Genomic DNA, 13,074 nt, shown 5'->3' with positions numbered 1-13,074 from the left:
GCGGCGCGGCAGGGCCACCGACGACCTTGCCCTCGTCCCGAGGCCCGGCTCCGCCCGCAGCCCCCGGGCGCACTCCCGCTGTCCCCCGGCCCGGTGCCGCGCGGCCTTCGGGTCTTTACAGAGGCGAACCGAGGCGCGGGAGAGACCCCCGCGGGGACGAGATGAAGGTGCGCGGCCTGCGTTTCGGCTCCAGCCGCGGGTCCCACCTGCTTTGCCCGGCCCCCGTGCGCCCCAGAGCCGCCGCCGCCACCGAAGCGCACGGCCAAGGCCAGCTGTCGGGACACCCCGAGCTCGTTTGGCTTCCACTAGGCTTTTTATCTGCCTCCCCCATCCCGACTGGTTCGGATTTGCAACCTCACAGGTGTAGGAACTGGGCTGGGCCGGGCTCTTGGTTTTTCGGGGACCCCCCCCAGGGGACCCCACCTCCACCCCCCAGCAATGACCCCTGTGAGCGCACGGCTGGGCCCAGGGCCACGGGCAGGGAGCGATCTAGGAGGCCGGGGCTCCGAGCTCGCACTCCGCCGCCGCAGTCAGTGGCTCGACCTTCGCCTAGCGCGGCGCCCCGGAGCTGTTCCGGGCGCACGGCCTCCGTCAAGTCGGGCAGGCTGGAGGAGGAGACCCCAGAACCTGTGGGCACAGGGCAGGAGCCCGCGGGCGCCATCGGAAGCAGGCGCGGGAGGGCAGCGCGGCGCAGACACTTGCTCTCGGCCCCCCGCGACCCTTGGAGGCTGGGACGCCCAGCCCTCCGGGGAGGGCGCGACCACCCACGCCGCCGCGGCCGTGTGAACCTGGCCGTGACCTAGGCCTGGGGGCGCTGCGGGTCGGGGCGGGGGGGCTCTGCTTGGCCACCATTTGCCAGCCTCGCATCACCATCCCGAGAGACCTGTCCTCAGTCGGGAGACCCCCAAATCGACCTGCTCCGACCGAGCCCAGCCGACCCCCAACGCCAGGAAACCCCAGGCCAGCCTGGGCGGCTGGGCCCCGCGGGCGCCAGGCACCGGAGGGGGAGGGCCCCGAGGGCCTGGGGCGCCGTTCCAAAGGCCAGAAAATGGAAACTGTGCGAAAAGAATCTCCAAATCCGGCCGGGCCCAAAGCCCACCGGCTTACATAAAGCCCCAGGAGCCCGCCCGCCCGCCCGCGGCCTCCCCTCCCGGGGGTGAACAATCGGCCGGCCCCTGGCCAGGCCGTCCTGGGGTTGGCACCACCACCGACCCCCTGACCAAGGGCCTGGCGTGACCCCGGGGAGGAGAAGAGGGTCTCGGCCTCTTCCCACCGGCTGCCCCGAGAAACATTTAACTGGCCTTTAATCACATTAGCAGCCGGCCCCAATTAAGGCCGCGGGCGGGGGAGGCAGGGGAAACCGCCGGCCGTGTCACTTGAGGATAAAGGTCCTTTATGCCCCAGGCCTGGCCTGGGGCGACGCGGCGGGCCGCCGTCCCCAGCCTTTGATTGCCGGCGCCTGGGCCTCGCCGCCGCCGCCATCTCTTTGCCCCTTCAAGCTACCCCCGCCCCCGGCCCCCCTCCCCTGTCCCCACTGTGCCATCGCCCTCGGGTGACCTGGTGGCCGGGCAGGGCAGCGACCCAGGCCCGGACTCGAGCCCGCGCCCCCAGGCCAGCCCGGACGGGGCCCCCTCCGGCCTGGGCTTGCGCCTGCGCGCTGGGAGCGCTCGAAGGGGCGGCTGCGGGGCTCGCCGAGAGCCCCCGGGACGCGCCGCCTGCCCGCCGACGCCCAGCGCCCGGCCGGGACCCTGGTAAGGCCGCTGCGCACCAAGTGGTTCGGAGGGAGGGTGACCCTCGTCGTGGGCGGCCCGGGAAGGTCACCCGCGGGCTTTCTGGGCTCTGTCTGGCCTCCTGGGCTCGCGGTGAGCCCCGCCGGGCCCTCCGGCCGGGCCCAGGACCAGTCGGGAGCCAGGCTGGCTGGTCTCCGGGGTCCCAGGCTCCGGCGGCGGCGTCGGGCCTCTGGCGCACGGGGAACACCAGGCCGGGCGGTGGGGCCGGCCCGCGGCCTTCTGTCTTGGCTCGCCGGCCCAGCGCGGCGGAAAGCGCGCGCTCGAGGGCCGAGGGGCCCCGCGCGGTGCTTACCTTGCTCGGGTGCCCGGACCGCGCTCCCCTCGCTCCTCCTCGAGGGTCGCCCGGGGCGCGCTCTGGACGGGCCGGGGTCGCGCGAGGACAGCGGCCGCCCGCGCCGCCGGAATGCCTGCCGAGGCCGCCGCCGCCGCCGCCGGCCGCGACGCCCGGGGGGCCGCCGGGGACCCCCGCCCGCCCCACGGCGGCAGCTGCAGCCCGGAGCCGCGTGACCCCGGCCCCGACCTCGCCGCGCTCGGCTGTTTGTCTCGCACAAAAGAGAACACTCATATTTTTCTTTCCCCGGCACCGATTTAACACCCGCCCCATCTCCCCTCCCCCGAATTACCCCCCACCTCCCACACGCTTCGCTGAGAACCGCTTTCTCTCCGCACACCCACTTTGTCTCGCCTTTCTCCACTCTTGAATTCCGTCGTTGTAGTCGAGGATGTCAGCATAGCTTAGAAAGTTTCATAGAAAGTCAGAAAGCAATTAGAGAGGCCCTATTATTGGAGTTTCGCTGGTGCCATGGAGTCTTTTAAAGGACAGCCCGAAGCACCGAACACAATCCCATTAAGCCGCCCAGACTCCCACAGTCCTCAATAGGGGTGCTCAATACTTCCACAGACTTTCGCGGCTCATGGGGGAACCGCGGGGTTTCAGTCCCCAATCCTGCAGCCCACTCAACAACAGCGCGGCCTTGAACCTCGCATTCCTTCCTTTCTCATCAGAATTTCCATTGGGAAAATGGCTTGCAGGGCCGGAGTGGACATTAATTAAAGTCTGCCAAGCGGGCCGAGGTCTCTGCTTGACAAGGGCTATGAAAACCTCAAGCAGTTTCATAAGTAACTCCCCATCCTGTTTATTTGAAGTTTTTCTTTTTTTAAGTTTTAAAAGTTTTTTTTTTTTTTTTTCTTTTCCCCAGCCACTGTCTACAAATGTGAGCGCGATTGAAATCAACTTTTACCTCTGTCCGGTTTCAAATCGATCAGCTGATGTTTGGAAAATGGGTCAAAGAAATTATGCTTTGCTGAGATAAAGACCACGTATGACCAAAGTTTCAGCTTAATTGAATTTTAGTGCCAAATTATAACTCACTGAATAACTGGACTTGGGCGCAGGAGGGGTGGAGGAGAAGGCAGTGAAGGACAGGCAATTCTAATGGAAATCCAGCCACCCTGGACTGGGGTCCTGTGGCCGCATGGGCACAATAAGAACTGCAGCTTGATTCCAAGGGAGTGAGGTTTATCACACTGTGGCTTTCATGTGGGAAAACGGGGTTGGCCTCTCTTGGTTCTGTGGGTTTGGGTTGATGTTTCTGGGTATTATTTCATGTAGCAGGCAGCTCTTCTATAGAGCATAGCTTCTCTTTTGTTGTTGTTGAGACTAATTTCTGTTCTTGCCAATAAAAATTAATCTCTTCCTTTAGAAGTCAATGTGTAAAGAAAGCAGGTGTTTTGAAGAGAGAAAGTATTTAAAAAATAAAACAGGTACTTGGTTGTCAAAGCAAAATGCCGGGTTTGGAACAACTAGGATTTTGCTCCTGGTGTGTCATCACAGATGTTCATTTTATTAAATAGACATTTGTATCTGGCAGTTTCTGGATTAATTTCAGGAAAGGAGAAGAGGTGATGGGCTCATAATGAAAGAATTATAATTTAGGTGGTAGTGCACTGAGCCTCAGTTGCAGGCAGATGGGTTGTTTGCTAAATCTATTAAGGGGAATAATTAAAAATGAGCATGCGAAGGATGTTTAATTTTTGGGTAGTCTGTATTTGTCATCAATTATTTGGAGCTTTTTCTCAAAGTTGCCCCCTTTTTTCTTGTTTCGTGGCCCATCTTGGCTGTGCTGCCTCCAGGCTCAGCCCCCTGGCCTCTGACCTCTAGTTCTGCATGCATGATGCACCCTCCGCCAGCCTACTGGGTTTTTACATCTGTCCTGCTTGCAGGACCTCTCCCTGCCTAGGTGGTTCGAAAGGGCAGCAGGCCATGCCCCCTCCGCACCACCCCCCCCCACCCCTGCCCCGACCCCACCCCCCACCCCCCACACAGATCCAGCCTCGGGCACTTTGTAGCTAGGCCTTCAACACTTCCTGCCTTGGCCATATCAGTTTCTTCCGATTCTTAACCAGCTTTTCTTGGTCCTGCCTCTAGGCGTCCCTCAGCTCCTTTCCCCACCTGAAACATCTTCCGCCTTCCTGTCTACCTGTCCAAATGGCAGTTCTCAGACCAGGATCACAGCCACATTGACCTGGCCCCCACCGGGCTGCAGGGAACTGCCTCCTCTGCTTGGCCTTTAGGGAGGGCCCCATGCTCCAGTCTGTATTTCATTGCCCTGTGCTTCCTTCTCTCGCTATAGCTGGACTTTGGGGATGTTTCCGGTAGAAGAGAAAACGACAGAGGCGCCTTGAGAGTAGGTGTCATTTTACACTGGTCCCAGGGCTCTGCCAGCACCCCGCACCCACAGAGTGGGCCATCCATCAGCCAGCCGCACGTGGATGTGTAAATCAGAACGACGTTTGGGCGGCAGCAACGGATGCGCCCAGCTCCTGGAGGTGCGAGCAAAGTCCATATGCTTCTGCGATGAACTCACAGGACCCGTCCCTGGACTTTTTCAAACAACATAAAACTCTTTAAATTCAATGGAATCTTAAACTGTTTAAAAAAGTGACTATGACTCAGTTGGACTGCAAGAGAAAGTGGAAGAAAAACAAACAAAAGCAAATCCAGAAATCCAAGCAGTTGAGTCTGCTTTGGGTAGTCTTGATTTGCCCAAGAAAGGGAGCAGATTCCTGAGAAACAGGCAAAAGATTCCAAAAGTGCTGCAATGCCTCGTCTTCCGGCAGGTTACCTGCACCGGGTGTTGCCGGGGCTGGCTTCTAGAATGAGGCTGTTCATCCCCGCAGTCTCGAATTGTCTAGGAAAAGTGCCATCCGGGACTGTCCCCGTGTGCCCAGGGAGGCGGAAGACAGGCACCTTCTTCAAGGAGCATGCCGAAAACCTGGCTATAGGGCTGACTCTGAAGAGGCTGATGAATTCCAGTCTGGTCAATAGCGCGTGATTAAGGTAACAAGATAAAAAATGATGTGAACCAAGGCACCTTCAAAACTCTTCAGGGAACAAAGAGATTAGCAATTGCTGCAGTACAGGAAGAAATGACAATGATGAAAATAACTCAGGAACTTGAAGGAGGAACATTTAACAGAATTCAGTGCAAATGTGTTAACAGTCCATCTGTGGGCAAGGTGCCTTTTCTCACCACTTAATCAAATTAACCAAACCAGGAGCGTTAGCATTTAGAGATGCAGCGTGGTTCAGAACGTGGCTGTCCCAAGAGTCTTCGCGTTCAACCAAGACACTGAACTGCTTTCTGGAGTAGCAGATTCTCAGCTCAACGTTTGCAAGGAACAGTAAGATACATCAAGAGAAAAAGCAGGTATACAAGACACAGAGCTGGACTGGAGGACCGCCAGGTTAAAATGCACATGTGGCACTCTTTGCAAGCTGTTTAAAAAACTTTGAAAAGCTTCTTCTCTTTGTCCCTGAGAGGAAGTTTCAACAAATGGCTGGGTGGTTCAAGTCTTTGCCATCTGTGAAACCCCTAACCTCCTTCTCCCGTGTCTCTTTGTCTGGGGCCTTAGACTGGATGAAATGCATATCCTGCTCACATTATTTTTTGGAGAACAGTTTCAGTGTTATGATTTTGTTCTAATTCAGTCGTTTAAGAAAATATGTAGGCTCAGGTTCATTTTAAATGGGTTCACTTGGTGTCCTTCAAGGGGACGGAGAAAGAGAGAAACAAAACAAGGCAAAAGTTCCTCCTTGAGACTTAATGATTCAACACAGAGTTAATATTGGGATTTTGGGCTGGTGATGGGTGAATGGGTGCCCTGTGTTGGGGGTCTGTTAAGGACAGCTGGGGGTCAAGGCCAGGTCATCTGTTTCAGTCCTAAATATCCCCTTCTTATTCTCAGTAATTTCGGGGCATCTTTGTCCTGATCAACCACCAGGCCCCTTGCATTCAATTTTGACCTTACTGGTCCACACGACCTTTGGGACTTGTTGTTTTCCAGAGCTTAGATTTTTGTTTTTTTTTCTCACATTTTAAAAGGAAGGTACAGTGTAGAGACTGTCTTATAGACTCCTGTAGCCTAGGAGTGTTCCCTTATTAAACCTGTGGGCATTTTCACAGTAAACATATGCATCTTCACTTTCAGAGGCATAAAAAAAATTGAGACTATAAATAACCTCACGTCAGGATTGTGTGCTAAATTTTGGAAACAATGTTTGATTTTCAGGTTTTTTTGGAGTTTGGGGCTCACATGTGAGGGACTGTGGTCCTGGATTACAAAACTCTGCCTCTTTTCCTTAAATAAGAAAGGCGCTGATTCGAGGATCCTTCAAGATCCTTTCGTGTGGGTCAGTTTTAACTGTAGCATTCATTAGTCTCTGTTTAGAGAATGCTTATATACTTTGAGAATTCACAGTAACGTAGGGACTAAAGACCACGCTTAGCGTATCAGAAGAGCCTGTTTGCACATTTCCGAGGCCCACTTCCGCGTGTCCTGCTGTAGGTGGGGGAGTGGGAGCTGGAGGCATCCTCCTGGCTGGACGAAGCGCCAGGGACAGCAGGTGACCTCTGATGGCCACATCTCATTCCTCCCCCTGCCGGGAAAGTCTCCGAGGCTGAGAAAAGCAGCAAGTGACTTCATTTGCCTCTGACCTTTCTAACGAAAATAAACTGTACATGACTAATAGAACCTAAGGTACTAAGAGGTCCTTAAAATGATGGAAATTGGCCACCAGCATGTGGACGGACCTCCTGCAGGCTTGGTTACATAACCCCTACTATCCTGTCCAGTTTTGACTCAGTAAGCCGGCGTGACCTATATTAAGTTCTAATAAACATCAGCTGTTTCAAGAGATACACATACTTTGCACAGAAATAGCCACCATTCCGATTCAAATGGGACTGGGATGTATATTTTAATGGTGACATTTTTGTTTCGTAAGAAAAGTCACCAGTTGTTTGTGAATTTGATTGCATACTTTTAGACCCTTAAGGGCCAATTATTAATAAATGCACACAGACTGTGCACCCTCTTGGAAATGTCAGAAATCTGCATTCGATTTTATGTCGTGTTGGACACAAGTGTTTGACGTACAGGAACACGTGCAGGAAAAGTGAAAACCCTGGAGAGGACCGATCTACCAGGCTGGTGTTCAGTGTTGCAGGCAACGCTTCAGGAATCCATTCAGTAGCTCAAAGCAAAAATGGTCCTGTCTTAGTGATGTGGCTTTTAGGGGGTTATTGGGGTTCTGTGTGCATTCCAGAGGGCCTGGCTTTAGGACCTGGAGGGCCTGGAGATGTCTGCTTATACTCATGAAAGAAGAAGAGAGTTAGGGGGCCCTCATTCCCTGGGTTTGAAAGGGTGGGGAGGGAGCGGACGGGAAACATCAGCTGACAGGCACTCTCCTGGTGTGTCCTGGAACTTTCCAGAGAAACAAGATGGACTTGAGAAAGGTGGTTGAAGTGGTGGCATCCTGCCTGATCTCTCACCCACAGGTCTGGCGTGCTGCAGTTCATGGGGTCTCAAGGAGTCAGACACGACTGAGTGAGCATCCGTGTATATTTAAGCACATGCTGCTTGGAGGCACCGACCACGGAAAGCTTTAAAACCTGGCTGATAAGCACCTCCGGAGGAGCAGGGGCTGTGCCTGCCCCACGGCAATCTTCTCATCTAAACTTCTTCTTCGTATTTCTCACGTCAGCACCGTTTCGACTGATGATCTCAAGGTATTGTGTCCAGCTGTTTATACCTGTGAAGCATCTCTCATTTTGCACAGTTAAGATTTGGGGAAGCAAGTGAAGGTGTAGACAGAAGAGAGAGCCAGGTTATATAGAAGGTCAGAGGGTCAGAGGACTGGGAGCAGCAAATCCAGAAACTGCCTGAGGCAGGGGGGCGAAGTCACTGCTGTCAAGGTCAAGAAGAAATCATCTCTGCCTATTCCTGGCCCAAGGCCTGGTGAGAGCCTCAGAGCACTGGTTACAGGGCAGAGGCACTGTGTCAGATGCATCAAACGGGACAATTTTGGGGGACCCATCCTCCAGGCTGAGCAAGGAGGGGACACATCCTTGGAGAGCTGCTGCCTGAGCTGAGGGTCATGGGATTAGTTGGCATTGATCAAGACAAGGGATGCTGTGGGAAGATGCACGAACAGGACGGTCCAGGGAGAGGGAACAGATGGCCCAAGAAGGGATGGTGGGGTCTCCGGGGACCCCACTCCATCACCAGGCCTCCATCCTCCACCAGGCTGCAAGCCAATGGGGTGATCTCTTTCCCTACAGCTTGATCTGCATGGTTTCCCAAGTGGTGCTAGTGGTAAAGAACCTGCCTGGCGATGCAGATGTAAGAGACACTGGCTCCATCCCTGGGCTGGGAAGATGCCCTGGAGAAGGAAATGGCAACACGCTCCAGTATTTTTGCCTGGAAAGTTCCATAGACAGAGGAGCCTGGTGGGCTACAGTCCACGGGGCCACAGAGTCAGATACGACTGAGTGACTATCTTGGCCCGCATAAGTCTATCCTGGATTGCAGCTGCAGACTTTAATAGGCATTCACAAAAGAGAAGGTACTCATTGGAAGGACAGATGCTGAAGCTCCAATACTTTGGCCACTTGATGTGAAGAGCCAACTCACTGGAAAAGACCCTGATGCTGGGCAAGATTGGGGGCAGGAGGAGAAGGACAAAGGATGAGATGATTGGATGGTATCATCGACTCAATGGACATGAGTTTGAGCAAAGTCGGAGAGAGTGGTGGACCGGGAAGCCTGGCGTGCTGCAGTCCGTAGGGTCACAAAGAGTCGGACACAACTGAGCGACTGAACTGAACAACAACAACCCAGAAGAGAAGCACCCAGTGGACCACCTCCCAACATTTGATGTGGAGGATGTTTCCAGACTCTGATTCATGGGCCTTGTTGGCTTAAGCTCAGCATCTCTGTGTGTTGTCTTTAACTCACCTATTTAGTGAGCCTCTATTGAGCGTCTAATGGCCCAGGCGCAGGAGGAAATGGTCAGTGGCGGGGCATAGTTTCTGCCGTCCTGGGGCTTGCAGTCTGCAGAGGGTGACTCTTCAGCAGCAGCATGTGACCCAGGGGGCCTTTTAACACCTGCTGTTTCAGTGGCTCAGAAGGAAGAGAACCTTCAGCAGACATCTCCAGGAGCCCTGCCGCGTGCCAAGGCACCCTGTGAGGTGCTGTGAGTGTGCGAGGTGGTCCTGGCTCCCAGAGAGTTCGGGGCTGGGTGGGGAAGGTCAGGGAAGGTCATTTGAGTGTTAGCGGTGGTAGAGGTCGTGGGGCCACACGGAAGGAATATTCAGTGCTAAGCATGGGGCATTCTAGGAGGAGGGGAGACCACTACAACGCTGACTAGGGCACAGTACACCCTTTGGGGGCTGGGGGAGAAGGTGGGATGGTAGTGGTGAGGGCCAGAGTCGGGTGGCAGGGGCTGGCCTCTCCTGCGCTTGTCTGCAGTCCTTGAATTACATGCTCCAGATGACAAGAATTATGAAGGCTGAGGTCGTCTCGTTGAAGATGTTCTATTGAATTAAGTTCACGTTTTCTGTAAAATGGTCCGCAACGTTAGTTATAATTGGACATCTCTTAAAAGAAAAATCTCATTTCCCAGATGTCACCTGGATAGCTTATTTCCACGTCCGGTTAAACTTCCTGCTGGATAAAGATTTCCAGTGCAGAATGCCAAGAGCTGGTAGGGACAACAGTGGGATCAGTCATACTGATGAATGTGCCCGACTATCGCAGTAGCTCTGGCTGGCTGGCTTGCGCTGCACCTTTGGGTACCGCTTCTGGGATGAGGAAGGAGGCGGTAATGTGAGGCTGGCAGTGGGAACCAAGGTGCTCACTTGTTCTGGAGCCAGCTGGTCTGAGCGTGCTGTGATATGAGCTTGCTAACACTTGGGAATCAAGTGATCACAGTTTTTGAAGGTGCTTTACTGCACGTCTCCTAATTTTTTTCCCCTCCTGGAGTGTGACAGAGCCTTCTACTCTGAAGCTGGCAGTAGTGGCCGAAGCAGCTGGTCAGCTTGCCTGTGACTCCTTCTCAGTCCCAGAGAGCTCCCGGTCTATACAATGAAGTTGATTCGTGGGCTCAGCTGAATGTTTTTCCTTTCCTTTTTCTCTTTTTTAAAAGAGCAACTGGTTAGTAATTAGTTGTTCAATTCGACTGTTTTTCTCTTAAATTTTTTTTTTATGCGGTAGAAGTTTTATTTTTTTTTCTGGGCAAATTCTCAGGGTTTAATTGCACTTAAAAATCGTGGAGCCTGTCAGAGTAAATTGCAGATAGAATAGTTTTACCCAATAAAACTAGTCCTGTGATTGTCACCATTGTCAGGCTTCTCAGATAAAGTTGTGGGAAGGAGAATTTAAGTCTGCACGGTGAACCACACTTCAAATCAGTATTCAGCACGAGGCTCATCATGCTCAAAGACAGATACCCAGGGTAGCAGCTTTGACGTTGGAGAAATCAGACATTGATTTTAAAATGATTTTTCAAATGCTGCCCACGTAAAGAAAAGGAGAAATGTCTACCCCAATGGGCTTAAAGCAGTGCACTTAAAAAAAAATTTTTATCGAAATATAATTGATTTGTAATACTGTGAAGTAGTGTAATTTGTGAAAAAATTTTTAAAAGGCAAAAGCCATTTTACAGCATGTTAAAAACAATAAAGCACAAGCAATATTAGCTACGAGCTTCATGCAAAGTTGCATCTGCTCTTTGGCTCAGTGAAGGTTCTGTTTATTCCTGGGAGCAAATGAGGTCGCTGAATGTCCTAAGTGGCTCTAGCCTTTTCTTGGGCCGTGAGAAAAGGTCCCCTCCCACCCACCCTATGCTTCCCAAGCAGTTTGTGTGTGTGTGTGCGTGCGTGCTCAGTTGCTTCAGTCAGGTCCAGCTCTTTGCAACTCTATGAACTGTAGCCGGCCAGGCTCCTCTGTCCATGGAGTGCTCCAGGCAAGAATACTGCAGTGGGTTGCCGTGTCCTCCTCTGGGAGATCTTCCCCACCCAGGGACTGAACCTGAGTCTTCTGTGGCTGCTACGTTGCAGGATGGCTCTTTACTGCTGAGCCACAGGGGAAGCCCGTCAAGCAGTTTTTAATCCCCTAAAAAATAGTGTCATCTTCCTCCTTCCCTTTTTAATGAGGGAGCTTCTCATGCTGGATCTGCCTTCACGAAAGACAGAACTTTCTAGAATATTCGGCTTATCTTTCAACCCAGCTGGGATTTCTGAGGACAAAAGCGGAATCTATACTTATTGTTCTTTCTCCCAGAGTCCAAGGCTTGTATTGACCAATAATAAACTTCAACCAATTGTTGGATCTACTGAGGATGGGAAGTAGTTCCTCCAGTGTTTGAAATCATTTTTAAGTTAACTATATTATGTCAATCTATTGCTAATCTGTAATATACATTCATATTTCAGGTGGTTCCCGATAGATCAGGATGGACAGGGTAGAGCACCTTCCTTACGTGAAAAGTATCAGCTCGTTTCTGCTCTTCAGCATTGTGGAGAAGGTGAGTTAAATAATATGTGGCGAAGCTGTTGGAACTTTTAAGGAGAAAGATGTTGAATGAGAGAGAATACAGGGACTTCCCTGGTGGTCCAGGGATTGGGTGGAGCTTCGCCTTCAGTGCAGCGGGTGTGGGTTCCGTCCCGGGTCAGGAAGCTCAGATCCCACGTGCCTGGAGGCCAAGAAGCCAAAACATAAAACAGAAGCAATATTATAAAAAATTCAAGAAAGACTTTAAAAATGGTCCACATCAAAAATCTTTAAAAAAAATCAGTGCAATTAAAAAAAAAGAGAGAGAGAGAATATGGGTATCACCTGGGAACTGGAAGCCTGGCCCCCAGAAGCTGACTGCCTCAGGCCTGGCTAAGGTCTTCACCCTCGAGCTGTGCTATGTAAGTTCTGTGACCCAGAGGAACTCAGTGTGATGCCGACCCAGCACAGTGGGTAATCGTGTGTGATCATGTTTATAATCAATCATTAAGGAGAAAGCAGTATTTCACAAAAACAAAACTAGGGGAATGAAGGTGACCGTGTATTTGTCTTATGTGTGTTAGTCGCTCAGTTGTTTCTGACTCTTTGCGACCCCACGGACTGTTGCCCACCAGGCTCCTCTGCCCGTGGAATTCTCTAGGCAAGAATCCTGGAATGGGTTGCCATTCCTTTCTCCAGGGGATCTTCTCGACCCAGGGATCCTCCATTGCAGGCAGATTCTTTATGGTCTGAGCCCCAGGGAAGCCCTATTTGTCTTATGAGTGATATATCTATTTTTCCAAATGGCACATCAAGAGTACTAGCTATAATCAGTTAATATAATTATGTACATTTTCCATATCCGAGTCCTAGAGATTTAAAAATTGGTTGCCTGTGGAAGTTACTGGGTTCTGTGTCTTGCGTGTGTCTGTCTACACGTTTAGTGTATCCAGTCACTTTATGCATTTCATATTCATTTTGTGGGCTGCCAGATAATAACAGCAGGGCTGGCATCAGCTCTATATCTGCTTGGAAATGACCATAAACACCACCACGGAAACTGAGAGTTCTTGCGTTTAGGCACCTGCCTCTCTGTCAGCTGCAGAAGAGCAGGGGGCTGTTTAGGAGAGGCTTGGGAGATGGGGGCTCAGAGCTGTGCTCCTTGTGCCCCTGCGGAAGGCGGGGGCAGGGCTTCCTTCCTCTTCCTCTGGGTAGAAGGGGCCAGCCGGGGCCCCGGAGCCAGTGCCCCAGATGCACCTGGCAAGTGGTTCTGGTGCCAGCTAGTCCCTGGCAGAGGGAGTCACGAGCTGGGTGGAAGGGAGGAACGTGGGCCACAGAGCAGATCTGCCCCCGAGCCCTGGGCCTTGGATAGCCTTGGGACCTTGCAGAACTGCCTTTCCCTTCTGTTGTGTGAAGACTAGCTCATGTCACCCAGGTTAGTTGCAATGAC

The 13,074-nt window shown here is 52.6% G+C and overlaps 2 long non-coding RNA genes across 5 annotated transcripts in view; one reads left to right on the top strand and one right to left on the bottom strand.

The window, feature by feature from the left end:
• Positions 1 to 2,146, bottom strand: part of LOC121817133 (uncharacterized) — a 38,530-nt gene extending 36,384 nt beyond the window's left edge. For both annotated transcript variants that reach the window (XR_006056928.2, XR_009597296.1), the window contains exon 1: positions 2,083 to 2,146. This is a non-coding gene — a long non-coding RNA (uncharacterized LOC121817133). The remainder of the gene's footprint in view (positions 1 to 2,082) is intronic.
• A 270-nt stretch (positions 2,147 to 2,416) lies between these two features.
• Positions 2,417 to 13,074, top strand: part of LOC132658139 (uncharacterized) — a 37,193-nt gene continuing 26,535 nt past the window's right edge. For 2 of the 3 annotated variants that reach the window (XR_009597295.1, XR_009597293.1), the window contains exon 1: positions 7,930 to 11,658. This is a non-coding gene — a long non-coding RNA (uncharacterized LOC132658139). Of the gene's footprint in view, positions 7,862 to 7,929; positions 11,659 to 13,074 lie in introns of those variants that run through there. The other variant, XR_009597294.1, reaches the window with a different exon arrangement.

This window comes from Ovis aries, chromosome 18 (genome assembly GCF_016772045.2).
Source record: "Ovis aries strain OAR_USU_Benz2616 breed Rambouillet chromosome 18, ARS-UI_Ramb_v3.0, whole genome shotgun sequence".
Lineage (NCBI taxonomy): Eukaryota > Metazoa > Chordata > Mammalia > Artiodactyla > Bovidae > Ovis > Ovis aries.
Note: the sequence above shows the minus strand (reverse complement) of the source record. Positions and strands in the feature narration are given on the sequence as shown.